The 14,059-nt window shown below is 40.0% G+C and overlaps 1 protein-coding gene across 1 annotated transcript in view; it reads left to right on the forward strand.

Annotated features, from left to right (window-relative positions):
- The first annotated feature begins 82 nt into the window (after positions 1-82).
- LOC147010951 (uncharacterized) overlaps positions 83-14,059 on the forward strand; it is a 42,878-nt gene continuing 28,901 nt past the window's right edge. Inside the window, exon 1 of the mRNA XM_085860323.1 lies at positions 83-204. The gene's annotated coding sequence lies outside the window, so the exon portion shown is untranslated. The remainder of the gene's footprint in view (positions 205-14,059) is intronic.

Raw genomic sequence — 14,059 nt, forward strand, 5'->3', positions numbered from 1 at the left:
ACCTCCCCCCCCCACCCCCGAGATTTTTTTTTTTTTTTAAACTCGTCTGTCGTACCATTCTGATTATACGGCCGATAATGAGTGGACCGTCCACAGAGTAACATGATATCGAGAGCGTCATCGGTTTGCGGACAGTTGGGGTCTCACTCGGGTGTCACGTGGTCGTAGGCACCTGAGGTGACCGCGCTTCATCGCCGAAATGAGGTAATCATGAATGTATTTGCAATTTTAACGACAACCTTTCCTCTGTTTAATTGACTACGACGCATGTACAATGTTTTTTTTGTTGTTTTTTTTGTTGTTTTTTTTTTTCACGAACGAAACGACGCATTCAAAATACGCCATTGTTTAAAAAGTAGTCGACTTATTACGTACGCAATTCTGGCGGAATTCACCACCCGCCAAGTGCTTGGTGTACACGAACTGTTCCCAATTCTCCCTTCACCCGACCAAAGTACACCTGGGAATTATTTAATTAAAACGGTCCTAATATCCCAATATTGGCAGTGCATGTTCATCAGGTGGTGTGTCCGTTAGCAAGCAGCTTGTTAAGCCAGCCGTTCCGTATAGACTGCTTTGCAAGTGATCAAGGCCTCGGGTCATCAGTTCCGCCTCATCATGTATTCATGACTATTCATTTAACTCCCTATACCACATATTCCTTTTTTCGTGAAAATAACAACTGGTAATGACCCCCCCCCTCCAAAAAAAAAATAATAAACAAGCATTCATAGACTGGTACTTACGAAATCGTCAACTTGACCTCTGACCTTGTCTAATAAAAGCTGTCTCCAGAGAAGGTAGAGACGCAAACCAGAAGTTTCTACGATGATTCTGTACCAAACCATCAAAAATCGAATATTTGACCTCACTGTGACCTTGACCTGAGACCGATTTTGACCAAAATTTAATCAGCACTCGCCATCACCCTCCTAAATCACGTGGTGTAATTTGACATTGGTAGCTTCTTCCGTTCTCGAGTTATCGTGCCTACAAACAAACGCACACACACACACACACAAACAGAGGACGGAAGTCATCAATATACTTACGAAATCAATAAAATAGAGAGCATGTAATGCAAGGTGACATTTCACATGACAAAGTCCTTGGTCCATTTCGGGGCTCAACGATATCCCATCCCACGCCGAACACCTGGGGTAAAACTTGTGGAGGCATTTGTTGGACAGGGCTACGTGCCCGAAAGTTCTCAGAATCCGTCGTACTTCCAGCAGAAAGTCCATTTGAGGTGTCAATTGCAGGTGCTACATGAATTGCATTCCACACTTTCCCATCAGAGAGAGTGAAGGGAGCAGGACCTCTCTGTTCACTGATGTTGAGGGGTTTGGTAAACTTGTTTTGTTCTTTCTGGTGAAGAACAGGTTTCCGAACACTCACGAAAGAACCACATTGGAAGGCCGAAGGTTTCGCTCCCCGACGCTTGTCTGCATGTCGTTTAGATTTCTCTTGTTTCTGTTGAACAGAAATGAACAGGGAAGCACCGCCCTTCTGCGGAGCAAGTCCAGAGATTTGCATCACGCGGCACATCGGAACGCGCAAAGAAGAGGAAGAAGAAGAAGCTATGTGAAGACCGGCTATGTGTCTCACATCCTTGAGTCTAGCAGCAGGTACGTTGATTTCACGGTCCCCAACGTGGAACTTGGGGTGCAATGTACGTCCGTCCGTGTAAAAGTTCAGCAGGGGTCTGATGAGTTGTTTCATGCCTTGTAGCTCGATACGTTTGCAAGAAGTCGGGTACGAATGATTTCCAGGGCTTCCCTTCGAGACTTGCAGTATGTCAACAGTCCTTAAACACTGTTGAATCGTTCTATCTCCCCGTTGACTTGTGGGTAATGGATAGAACTACAGCAATGTTTGATGTTTCTTTCCTGCAGGAATGTTTCAAACTCAGTTGAAACAAACTGAGATCCATCGTCAGAGATAAGTTCCCGTGGATTTCCTTCACGACTGAATACTGTAGTCAGGAACTTGATAACTAGCAGATGTTACTTGGTACGTAAAAGCTACTTCTGGCCATTTGCTGAAGTAATCGATTGAGGTAATGGCATAGCGAAAGTCCATTTGGCTATTTGGAAGCGGAACTGGTTGCAAAGGTGGAACCCGAGTGACAGCTGTTTTAACATGAATTTGGCAAGTAATACACGACTTGATGGCAACTTCCACTTGGGAGTCCATCCCTGGCCACCAGTAGAGGTCACGCAGCCTTTGTTCAGTCCTTACAATACCTTGATGCGTATCATGGGCAAGCTGGATTATCTTGGGTTGAAGTTCTGTCGGCACTATCACACGGTGAGTGCCCCGAATCAAGTAATCCTCCTGTACAGCCAGTTCATTCCGAATGCGAAAATCCGGAAGTACATTTGGGTCAATGCCCTTCACAGTGCAAGGCCATCCTCTGGAGACATATCCTCACACCTTCTGCAGAATAGGGCATCTATTGTAAGTTTCCTTGAATTGTTCCACAGGTGCAGCAGCGCAGTCACCGGACACTAAAGCCACCATTTCAACATCCGGTTCGTGGTTGGGTTCTGTCATGGGGAGTAGTAACCCTGATAAACAGTCCACAGTCACATTTTGATGGCCGGGTTTGTACACAATTTCGTAGTTAAACGACGGTAAGCGTGCAGACCAATGTGAAATTGTCATTGCAGCTCGACCAAGACCTTTCAAAGACAGTGGTGTGGTCAGTGGACTGTGGTTTGTACGCAGGATAAATTTCCAACCCCACAGGTAAGTACGCCATTTCTCAGTTACCCAGATGCAGGTGAGTGCTGTAGAGTACTTGCGTTCACATTGTGTGAGCGATCATGAGGCAAATGCTACTATTTCCTCTGTAGAATCCTCATGAAGTTGAGTGAGCACTGCTCCGAGTCCATAATCAGATGTGTCTGTGGTCACAATGGTGGTCAGAGTAGGGTCAAACAAAGCAAGTGCAGGGCTGTTAGCAATCAATTTTTTTTTACCCTTTCAAATAGAGTGTTCACAGCCTCAGTCCAGGAGAAGTCAGCATCCTTGCACAGTAAGGCACGAAGTGGCTCCACGACTGTCGCATAACTTGGAATGAATTTGGAGTACCAAGAAGTCAAACCCAGAAAAGAACGCAGAGCGGATGCATCCTTTGGGGGGGGGGTGCTTGTGTTGCTACCACCACTTGTTCGGTGTTTGGGCTCATGCCCTTTTCTGAGATCACGTGACCCAGAAAAGAAAGTTCAGGCTTCCTGAAATGACATTTGTCATAATGCAGTTTTAAGCCTGCTTGATCCATACAATTCAAAACAGCTTGAAGACGTTCCTCATGTTTCTCAGGAGACGAAGCAAACATAATTATGTCATATAGGTAACACTGGATGCCTTCCTGACCAGCTAAGATCTGTGACATCATTCACTGGAATGCACTGGGAGCAGAAGCAAGACCATAAGAAACATGGCAAAAACAGAAAAGTCCCTCGTGTGTTATTAAAGCCGTCTGCATTCATCATGCAAGGGCACTTGATGGTATGCACTCTGAAGATCAAGAGTAGAGAACATTCTCGCTCCCCGAAATTCCGCGAATACCTCCTCAATATGTGGGAGTGGATGAATGTTTATTACGATCGCCTTATTGGGTTCACGAAGATCCACACACAGTCGTATACCTCCTGTTTTCTTATGCATAACGAATGCATTTCTTATGCATATCCAATGGTGAAACCCATTGGAAGAGTCTATTCTCTCAATGATACCCACTTCGTCAAGTGTTTTCACTTCTTGCGAGACAGCATCACGGACAGCAAAAGATAAACGGCGAAACTTCTGCTGGATTGACACCACATCGGGCCTTATCTTCACTCTGTCTACAAATCCTTTTGCACAGCCTAGAGTTCCAGTGACGTTAGGATTAGATGTCTGCCAAGCCAATGTTTGATGCACAGAGGTACTTAGCACTAATGTAGGAGTAACACATCCATTAACAATATTCAGTCCGAGAGCAGTGAAGAGGTCCATGCCGAGTTTAGGTGTTCCAGAAGGCACAATAAAGAAATCGGCAGGCACAGAATCATGGTCGTCGCACCTGTACTTGAAGACAACGAACTACAGTGATCGTTTTTTTTTTTTTTTTTTTTGGTAAGTCGTCAAGTGTAATTTTGGTTCTGTAAGAAGTGCATTCTTGATATGCTTCAGGTCGGTAAACTCGAAGTATGGAAATGACTGAACCTGTGTTGTCCACCAGCAATTTAGCTGAGCATTACTGTCCATCAGGTGTGCAAGGACGAACATCACAAAATAGGTTCCCTATAATTTGTTCAGAGGCTTGTGTGTTTATGCTTAAAACAGTCACATCTGGTGCACTCACTTCCTGCACTTGGTATTTGTGGTCTTTATTGTGACATACTTTAACGAAATGTCCACTTTTGCCACACTGCCTGCAATTTACATCTTTTGCAGGGCATCTGGGGTAATTGGCTAAGTGCATTGCAGATCCACAACGATAACAAGTACTCTCTTGGAGTACCTGTCGAGCTTGTGAAAATTTTGGGTTTGCAGGTTCATGCGATGTGTCCCTGTGGATGGGGTCGCATATGTATTGCCCCGTGTTGGTATTGTATTTACATCCTAAAAAGACATCGACATGCCGCATGTAATCGCTTTTGCTTCCACCATGGCTGATTCGATTTGTCCCGCCATTACGAGGGCTTTCTGCAATGCAAGCTCTGGTTCCAAAGCAACCATTCACATATACGAGCTGTAAGGGTGTTTTTTCCACGAGAAAATCTTGTATAATTTCATCAGAGAAGTCACTGAACTCGCAATTAACTGCAATCTCACGTAAAGCAGCAACAAACTGAGCAGTCGATTCACCCGGCCTTCGTGCTTGTTGACAAAACTTGTATCATTCGAAAACGACGTTCACTTTTGACATGAAAAAGGCTGTTCATGCACCGACAGCAGCAGAGTACGTGTCCCCATCAACTGGGAGAGTATAGAATAAACACTGCCCTTCAGTTCCTCGGCAGTGTAGAAGCAACGTGTGTTTTCTCGCATCAGAAAGTGCGTCGTCGTTTGCCGCCAGCATGACTTTTTCAAACATGTGTGCCAATTGAGATTTTTTTTTCTATTTTATTCCTTAGATCTTGTGGAGATAGGTTGGTATGGTGTTCGTGCAGGCATGATGGGCTGAATGGTCTCCACCTGTGTTGGATTTCCTTGTTATTAGGTAAAAGGTATCGAAGGCTCACCTGGACTTAGTAAGAATGCAGCAGGTGGTGTAAGAGCAAGGTGAGCCATCCTCATCACCAATATGTTGTGTAGCAAAGACAGCCCAAATGAAGGATCTTCAGCTCAACCATTTTTAATGGCATCTCCTGCTGTCCTTATCCACAACTCTTTGACGTCGCTCTCGGTTCTGCCTCGTCAGTTCCGGTCCATCATACATTCATCAATATTCATTTAACTCCCAATACCACAAGTACTGTAGTGCTGCAATCATTTCAGACCAGTTTTCTTGTGGTTGGCAAAGAAAGTTCCAAAAAGACAAACAAATGTGGGGAGGTTTAAATTCCTCAAATGATAGAATGACAAAAATGGAATACACCTTCAACATTTACATTTTACACCCTCATGTACCAGCAAATCATTTACAAAATAAAACCTCAAAAAAACAAAACATTTACATTATTATACACCCTCATATACCATTGAAGAAAACATATACACTATATACCCTTGTACGAGCAAAACATTTACATAATACACCCTTGCACCAACAAAACATTTACATTATATACCGTTTTTTCCAACAAAACATTTAAATTATACACTCTTATTCCAGGAAAATATTTACATTATATACCCTTATTCCAGGAAAACATTTACATTATACACACTTATACCAACAGAACATTTACATGATATACCTTTATACCAACAAAACATTTACATTATACACCCTTGTACCATCAAAACATTTACATTATACACCCTTATACCATCAAAACATTTACATTATACACCCTTGTACCATCAAAACATTTACATTATACACCCTTGTACCATCAAAACATTTACATTATACAACCTTATACCATCAAAACATTTACATTATACACCCTTATACCAGGAAAACATTTACATTATACACCCTTGTACCATCAAAACATTTACATTATACACCCTTATACCATCAAAACATTTATATTGTATACTCTAATTTCAGGAAAACATTTACATGATACACCCTTATACCAACAAAACATTTACATTATATACCTTTATACCAGGAAAACATTTACATTATATACCCTTATTCCAGGAAAACATTTGCATTTTACACCCTTGTACCAGGAAAACATTTACATCATACACCCTTATACCAACAAAACATTTACATTATGTACCTTTATACCAACAAAATGTTTACATTATACACCCTTATTCCAACAAAACATTTACATTGCACACCCTTATACCAGGAAAACATTTACATGAACACCATTATACCATCAAAACATTTACATTATATACCGTTATACCAGGAAAACATTTACATGATACAACCTTATACCATCAAAACATTTATATTTTATACCCTCATTTCAGGAAAACATTTACATGATACACCCTTATACCAACAAAACATTTACATTATATACCTTTATACCAGGAAAACATTTACATTATATACCCTTATTCCAGGAAAACATTTACATTATATACCCTTATTCCAAGAAAACATTTACATTTTACACCCTTGTACCAGGAGAACATTTACATCATACACCCTTATACCAACAAAATGTTGACATTATACACCCTTATTCCAACAATACATTTACATTACACACCCTTATACCAGGAAAACATTTACATGATATACCCTTATTGCAACAAAACATTTACATTATACACACTTATACCAACAAAGCATTTACATTATACACCCTTATACCAACAAAACATTGACATTACACACCCTTATATCAACAAAATATTTACATTACACACCCTTCTACCAGCAAAACATTTACATTATTCACACTTATATCAACAAAGCATTTACATTATACACCCTTATTCCAACAAAACATTTACCATGCACACCCTTGTACCAGGAAAACATTTACATTATACACCCTTGTACCATCAAAACATTTACATGGCACAACCTTATACCATAAAAACATTTATATTGTATACCCTCATTTCAGGAAAATATTTACATAATACACCCTTATACCAACAAAACATTTACATTATACACCTTTATACCAGGAAAACATTTACATTATATACCCTTATTCTAGGAAAACATTTACATTTTACACCCTTGTACCAGGAAAACATTTACATCATACACCCTTATACCAACAAAACATTTACATTATGTGCCTTTATACCAACAAAATGTTGACATTATACACCCTTATTCCAACAATACATTTACATTACACACCCTTATACCAGGAAAACATTTACATGATATACCCTTATTGCAACAAAACATTTACATTATACACCCTTATACCATCAAAACATTTACATTATACACCCTCATACCAGAAAAACATTTACATAATACACCCTTATACCATCAAAACATTTATGTTGTATACCCTCATTTCAGGAAAACATTTACATGATACACCCTGATACCCACAAAACATTTACATTATATACCTTTATACCAGGAAAACATTTACATTATACACCCTTATTCCAGGGAAACATTTACATTATATACACCCTTGTACCAGGAAAACATTTATACCAGGAAAACAATTACATTGTACACCCTTATTCCAGGGAAACATTTACATTACACACCCTTATTCCAGGGAAAGATTTACATTACACACCCTTGTACCAGGAAAAATTTTCATAATACACCCTTATACCAACAAAATGTTTACATTATACACCCTTATTCCAACAAAACATTGACATTGCACACCCTTATACCAGGAAAACATTTACATTATACACCCTAATACCATCAAAACATTTACATTATATACCCTTATACCAGGAAAACATTTACATGATATACCCTTTTTGCAAGAAAATATTTACATTATACACCCTTATACCAACAAAACATTGACATTACACACCCTTATATCAACAAAACATTTACATTACACACCCTTCTACCAGCAAAACATTTACATTATACACCCTTATTCCAACAAAAACATTTACCGTACACACCCTTGTACCAGGAAAACATTTACATTATACACCTTTGTACCATCAAAACATTTACATTATATACCCTTATTCCAGCAAAATGTTTACATGATATACCCTTATACCAACAAAACATTTACATTACACACCCTTATATCAACAAAACATTTACATTACACACCCTTATACCAGCAAAACATTTACATTATATACCCTTATACCATCAAACCATTTACATTATACACACTTATACCAACAAAACATTTACATTATGTACCTTTATACCAACAAAACATTTACATTATACACCCTTATACCAACAAAACATTCACATTACACAACCTTATATCAACAAAACATTTACATTACACACCCTTATACCAGCAAAACATTTACATTATACACCCTGATTCCAATAAAACATTTACATTATATACCCTTTTTGTAACAAAACATTTACATTACACGCCCTTGTATCAACAAAATATTTACATTACACACCCTTATGCCAGCAAAAAATTTACATTATACACACTTATACCAACAAAACATTTACATTACACACCCTTATACCAACAATATATTTACATTACACACCCTTATATCAACAAAACATTTACATTACACACCCTTCTACCAGCAAAACATTTACATTATACACACTTATACCAACAAAGCATTTACATTATACACCCTTATTCCAACAAAAACATTTACATTATACACCCTTGTACCATCAAAACATTTACATTACACACCCTTGTATCAACAAAACATTTACATTACACACCCTTTTTCCAGCAAAACATTTACATTATACACCCTTATACCAACAAAACATTTACATTATATACCCTTTTTGCAACAAAACATTTACATTACACACCCTTGTATCTACAAAACATTTACATTACATACCCTTATACCAGCAAAAAATTTACATTATACACACTTATACCAACAAAGCATTTACATTATACACCTTTATACCATCAGAACATTTACATTATACACCCTGTTACGTGTCCACCTCGAGGCACCAATGCGACTGCACCAGTTAACTGGAGGATGTCATGGCAGAAAAGAAATTTACACCAATTTGCCCTTTGTGTTGTTTTATGGGTGAAACCAGAGTCTGACAAGAAACTGAAAGATAATTTTATAAGTAACTAGACAACCCGTGAACCCGTTGTAAAAGCGGTTGATGAAAAAAAAAATCATTAAAAACAAAGACGAAAGGCATAGCTCCAGCGAACTATACCGCTGAGGTTGTTTGCATTGATCAAATACTCCCGAACAGTACTTGACTGAATCGGGAATTGATTTTTTAATAATTTTTTTCGTTGCCCGATTTGAATGAAACTTGAAATTGCACACCGCAGGCGAATGGTGAGCAAGGTGACCCTAAAACTTTTGCGTTGTCATGCACCATTTTTGCTGTATTTTGGGAACATACATACATACATACATGATGAGAGTTTTAGTAATACTAGTACGTGCCTGTAAGTGCTTGGCCGTACGTGCAAAAAAAACCAAAAAAAACAAACTTTCAAACCGCATGCTAGAAACAACCAGACAGGCCCTTCCTTCGCTCTCGCGTGCCCGTACGTGCATGCCCGTACATGCGTGGCCGTACATGTGTGGCTGTACGTGTGGGTCGTACGTGCAAAAAACAAAAAAAAAACAACTTTCAAACAACTACACAGGCCGTTCCTTCGTTCTCGTAAACGACGACTGGATTGGGGCATTGTGTTTATCTATAAATGTGCATAAGAAATCGACAAATTATTAGAATACAGTAGGTCATCACCATCCGGAAGTCCGTACGTTGTAACCCGTAATGGGGAACGCGGCTGAGGATCTCTTCCCCAACAGCCATGCCTATGCAGCAACGTGTCCTGTCATTGGTAACTAAATGGCGCATCGGTCACGCCTACGCAGCAACGTGTCCTGTTATTGGTTTGGTAAATAGATGGCCATAACTTGGGAAGCACTTGTCCGATTAATATCAAACCTTAAGAAGGCACATACTCAGGTCCCCAGCAATATACCTGGCAAGTTTCAATTAGATCGGACCAGTGGTTGTCGAGAAACAGCGGTCACACACACACACACACACACACACACACACACACACACACACACACACACACACACACACACACACACACACACACACACACACACACACACACACACACCTGGAATTGGAGATAGATATAGACAGATAGATATTTATGAATCACTACTGTCTATCAGCTGAATTAAAATGAAAATTTTTTTTCTTCTGAAAATCATTAATCATGGTCTAATTTGAAGGAAAAAATAAATTTGAATTATTTTTGCCAATCTCGGAGTGCAGAAAAAAAATCTCAAAAGTGTCAATTTTAGATTTTTGCCAGTGACGTCACTCAGAACCGACCTTGATCTATTTGGCGGCTTACATAGAGAAACTGCATTTCGAGCTCGGATTCCAATATTGATGCCACCATCATTCGCATCTCTGAACGTTCTCATTATGTTGAAACTGATCAGTGGGATTTTGAAGAAACTAGTGGAGTCAAAATTGGTGATGGAAATGCTCTCGGGGGAATTATGGAGCCGAATAATTTTGAGCCTTATGTGAATGATTCAGATGAAAATGGTGACGATGGAGGTGTTTGTGAAAATGAAAATGCCGGACATGTTTCCTTCAGATTGGAAGGTTTTCTTTTTCGGTTCAATTGATTGGTAATAAGGGATTTTGTATTGATTGATAAATCAGTTTTATTACTCCAGTAGAAATAACCGTCATCGCCCGACAGCTGACACCGCCCAGGCACACTCGGACGCTGCCAACAAAATGGGCAACGAATGCTTTGTACCAGCATCGCAGGCTGACTAGGTGTCTGGAATGCTAAGGGATTGTTTCGTTTCAGACTTTGCCGGGATGCCATTTGTGTCTGTGCTGTGGCGTGTCTGTGCTGTGTCTGTGGCTATGCTGATTTTCCGCCCCAGTGGAAGGGAGAATGGTGCTCGGTGGGCAGAGGGTGATGATTGTGGGGGGGATGGTGGAGCAGGGAGTGGTGCTGGGTGGGGGTTTGAAAGGAAGGGGGCGGGGTACCATGAAAGTTTTGGCTTCCTTGGTGAAACCTTCTCGGAGGAGTAGATGATATACATACTGCAACAGGAAGAGAAAATACATGTGATGGTAGCTGGGTACTGATTGCCTTACAGTTTCTAGCGATGGCCGTTTCTTCCACTTAATTGTGGGGATGGCATCCTCTCTCAATCATGCCAGATAAACACAAGATTTAGCCAAATTCTGTTGTTTCATAACAGTGCTCTGTTAAATGTTATTAGCACAAAAGCGAACATTTTGTGGGCTCGATCCACACTCGGGTTCTTCAAACAAACCCCATCCAATTTCTGGCAAACTTAAGGTCTTTCGGCTGTTGGCGTAGCATGAAACCATCTCGGTTTGCATTACTACAACCACCAAGGATGTATCAACAGGCATATTTCTGGAAAATCTAAAATTATTCAACGTTTGAGTTCAATCATATCACCATATAACCTGTAGACAGTACGTATATGGTGGTCGACTTCTGAGTGTAAAGTCATGGCTAAGCATGAAGAGGAAGTAGATTTCGGCTTTATAAATTGCAAGTCAAAAAAACACACATCATATCTGTTTTGTAGGGTATCAAGGGATAGATTAGCATTGAGGTGGTCTGAGCATTTGAGTTCTTTAAAAACAATAATACCGATTAAAAGCAACCCTTAATGACTTTCCTGAGAATCCTCAAATTAATAAAGTACAAGCGTCACAGATATCAATGCAGCTCGGAGTTAACTCACGACTCAATGCGCCAACTTATTTCAGGTTCACAGTTTGTAAAAATACACCCCAGCAGGTTGTGAATGGGTGAAGGGTCGGCTGTGACCACGTTCAAAGGAATCTTGTCCAAAGGGTGCACACAGGATGATGCTGACAGGCTAGCCGCATCATAAAAATCCTTAAAGGATGAAAGCCTTGTGACACTGGAGCATCGAGCAAAACCTGAATCCATAGGTTAAGCAGTCTCAGAGAAAGTTTGAAGACGGGCACTCCAAGCTGTGAAGGACAATGCGTGACTGTAAGCAAGTGAGGAGAGAGTGGAGGAATGGGCCAGGCTGCCTTCTCAATAATGCACCAGTGAAGAGATGTCAAGTTTGAAGTCGTCTTCGAGACAACAGCAGTAGATTTGACTAATGGAGGGAGTTCAGCAGCTATGATACCTTGCCAGGTATGACGTAAGATGTGAAGCTGAATCTCCACCAACCACCGTGCAGCAGGGTGAAGTTGGTTCTCGTAGTCAGAGAATGGGGTTGCTGAACTAGCCTCGGTTTGCATCCAGGAGATTTCCGATTCCTCCTTTAAGCCCCTGTCACACCTTGACGATTTAGCCAGCGTATGGCAACTATCAAAATTGATCTAAAACTCTGGCGTACGCTGAACTATTGATGTTTTTTTTCAATTTTGGGCGTATATTAACGAGTTGGACATATGCAAAACGTATTAGTAACTGTGGGGGACAAATTTATATTAATGTATTTTAAATTGTAACAAATGGAGTTTCAGAAATGTAACTTTTATGCTGCAAGTTGATTTGGCTGTCATTTCTGGCCAAAAGACTTTTGCCCTAAATGATAAGAAATGTGTTGTTCTGGAGCAGAGTGACCGAGCTGATAAATGAACCTTTGCTTAGAAAATGTACGAAGTGGCTTTTCGTCTAAAGGACACGTCTACAGTCTGGGTGAATATCCCCCAACCTCTCTCTCACGAAAGTATAAAATGCTTTCAAATCTAAAAGTTTGGAGTGCAAGCACGTGAGGAAGTATAGTTTCTCAGTGGCTTGTACTCCTTGGAACTGACCAAGTACCAAGTTAGAATAAAACTCTTTGATATAATGTAGAAGTGAATTGAATCGGGTTGGTCTAACTGTTAACTAAAGTAAGAATAAATGAAATAGAACCAAATAATATTGCAATCAAATGGGGATTCTTAAGTTCATTGTACAAGGGTGAGAAGTGTATGGTGTATAATTAGAAAATAAATTGTTTCACAAGGAAGGACTTGTGTGGACATCAGTTTTATCAGTGTCGATAGGGTTTTTGTAGGATTTTATAATCAAATCGGACAAACGTTAAACTCTGTCTGAAGTCAAATGGGATTCCACAATCGGCCAGTTAGAATCCTTCAGGAGGACAACGATCACAACAAGGTGGGTTTAAAAAAAATCCACATCATAACTTACACAGAACGTTTCGATAGCTTATACCAACGAATGCTTAGCGTGTTGTCGGCGTTCACAACTTATGCCCAACGATAATCTAACTTATGCATAGCGCGGCAGAGTATCGCCGACGATCACGTGGTGTAGCCTATTAAAAGGCTGCCGCTCGACGATTAAAATCATAACTGCACTAGACATTGAAGTGTCAACATCACCGTCATGCCGAAGAAAAAAAAAAAACCATGGAGTCTGGAACACTGATGGGTTCCTCCTGTGAAGCCCATTTTATATACCAATCCCCCTAAACGCTGCCAATATGCCATTATACGGTAGCTGTAAGTTAGAAACACGTAAAGTAAGTTCTGTGGTCGTTCGGAAGACGTCAAATGCGTCAATATGCGTTGGAGATACGTTACTCATAGGTTCAAAGCACGTTACTCATAGGTTAGAAATAAGTTTCGGGTACGCTAGACATTACCTCAATGTATTTCGACTTATGTGTAGCTTACAAGTAACGTGTGTCGAAGTGTGTCAACGATCGCATAACGTGCCGACAACTTATGGCCAGCGTATGCGGAACGTGTGAGTCATACGCTGGCATACGTCGGAAATTTTTG

This window comes from Eptatretus burgeri, chromosome 16 (assembly GCF_056783735.1).
Source record: "Eptatretus burgeri isolate ZD-2024b chromosome 16, Ebu_testis_v1, whole genome shotgun sequence".
Taxonomy (NCBI): Eukaryota; Metazoa; Chordata; class Myxini; order Myxiniformes; family Myxinidae; genus Eptatretus; species Eptatretus burgeri.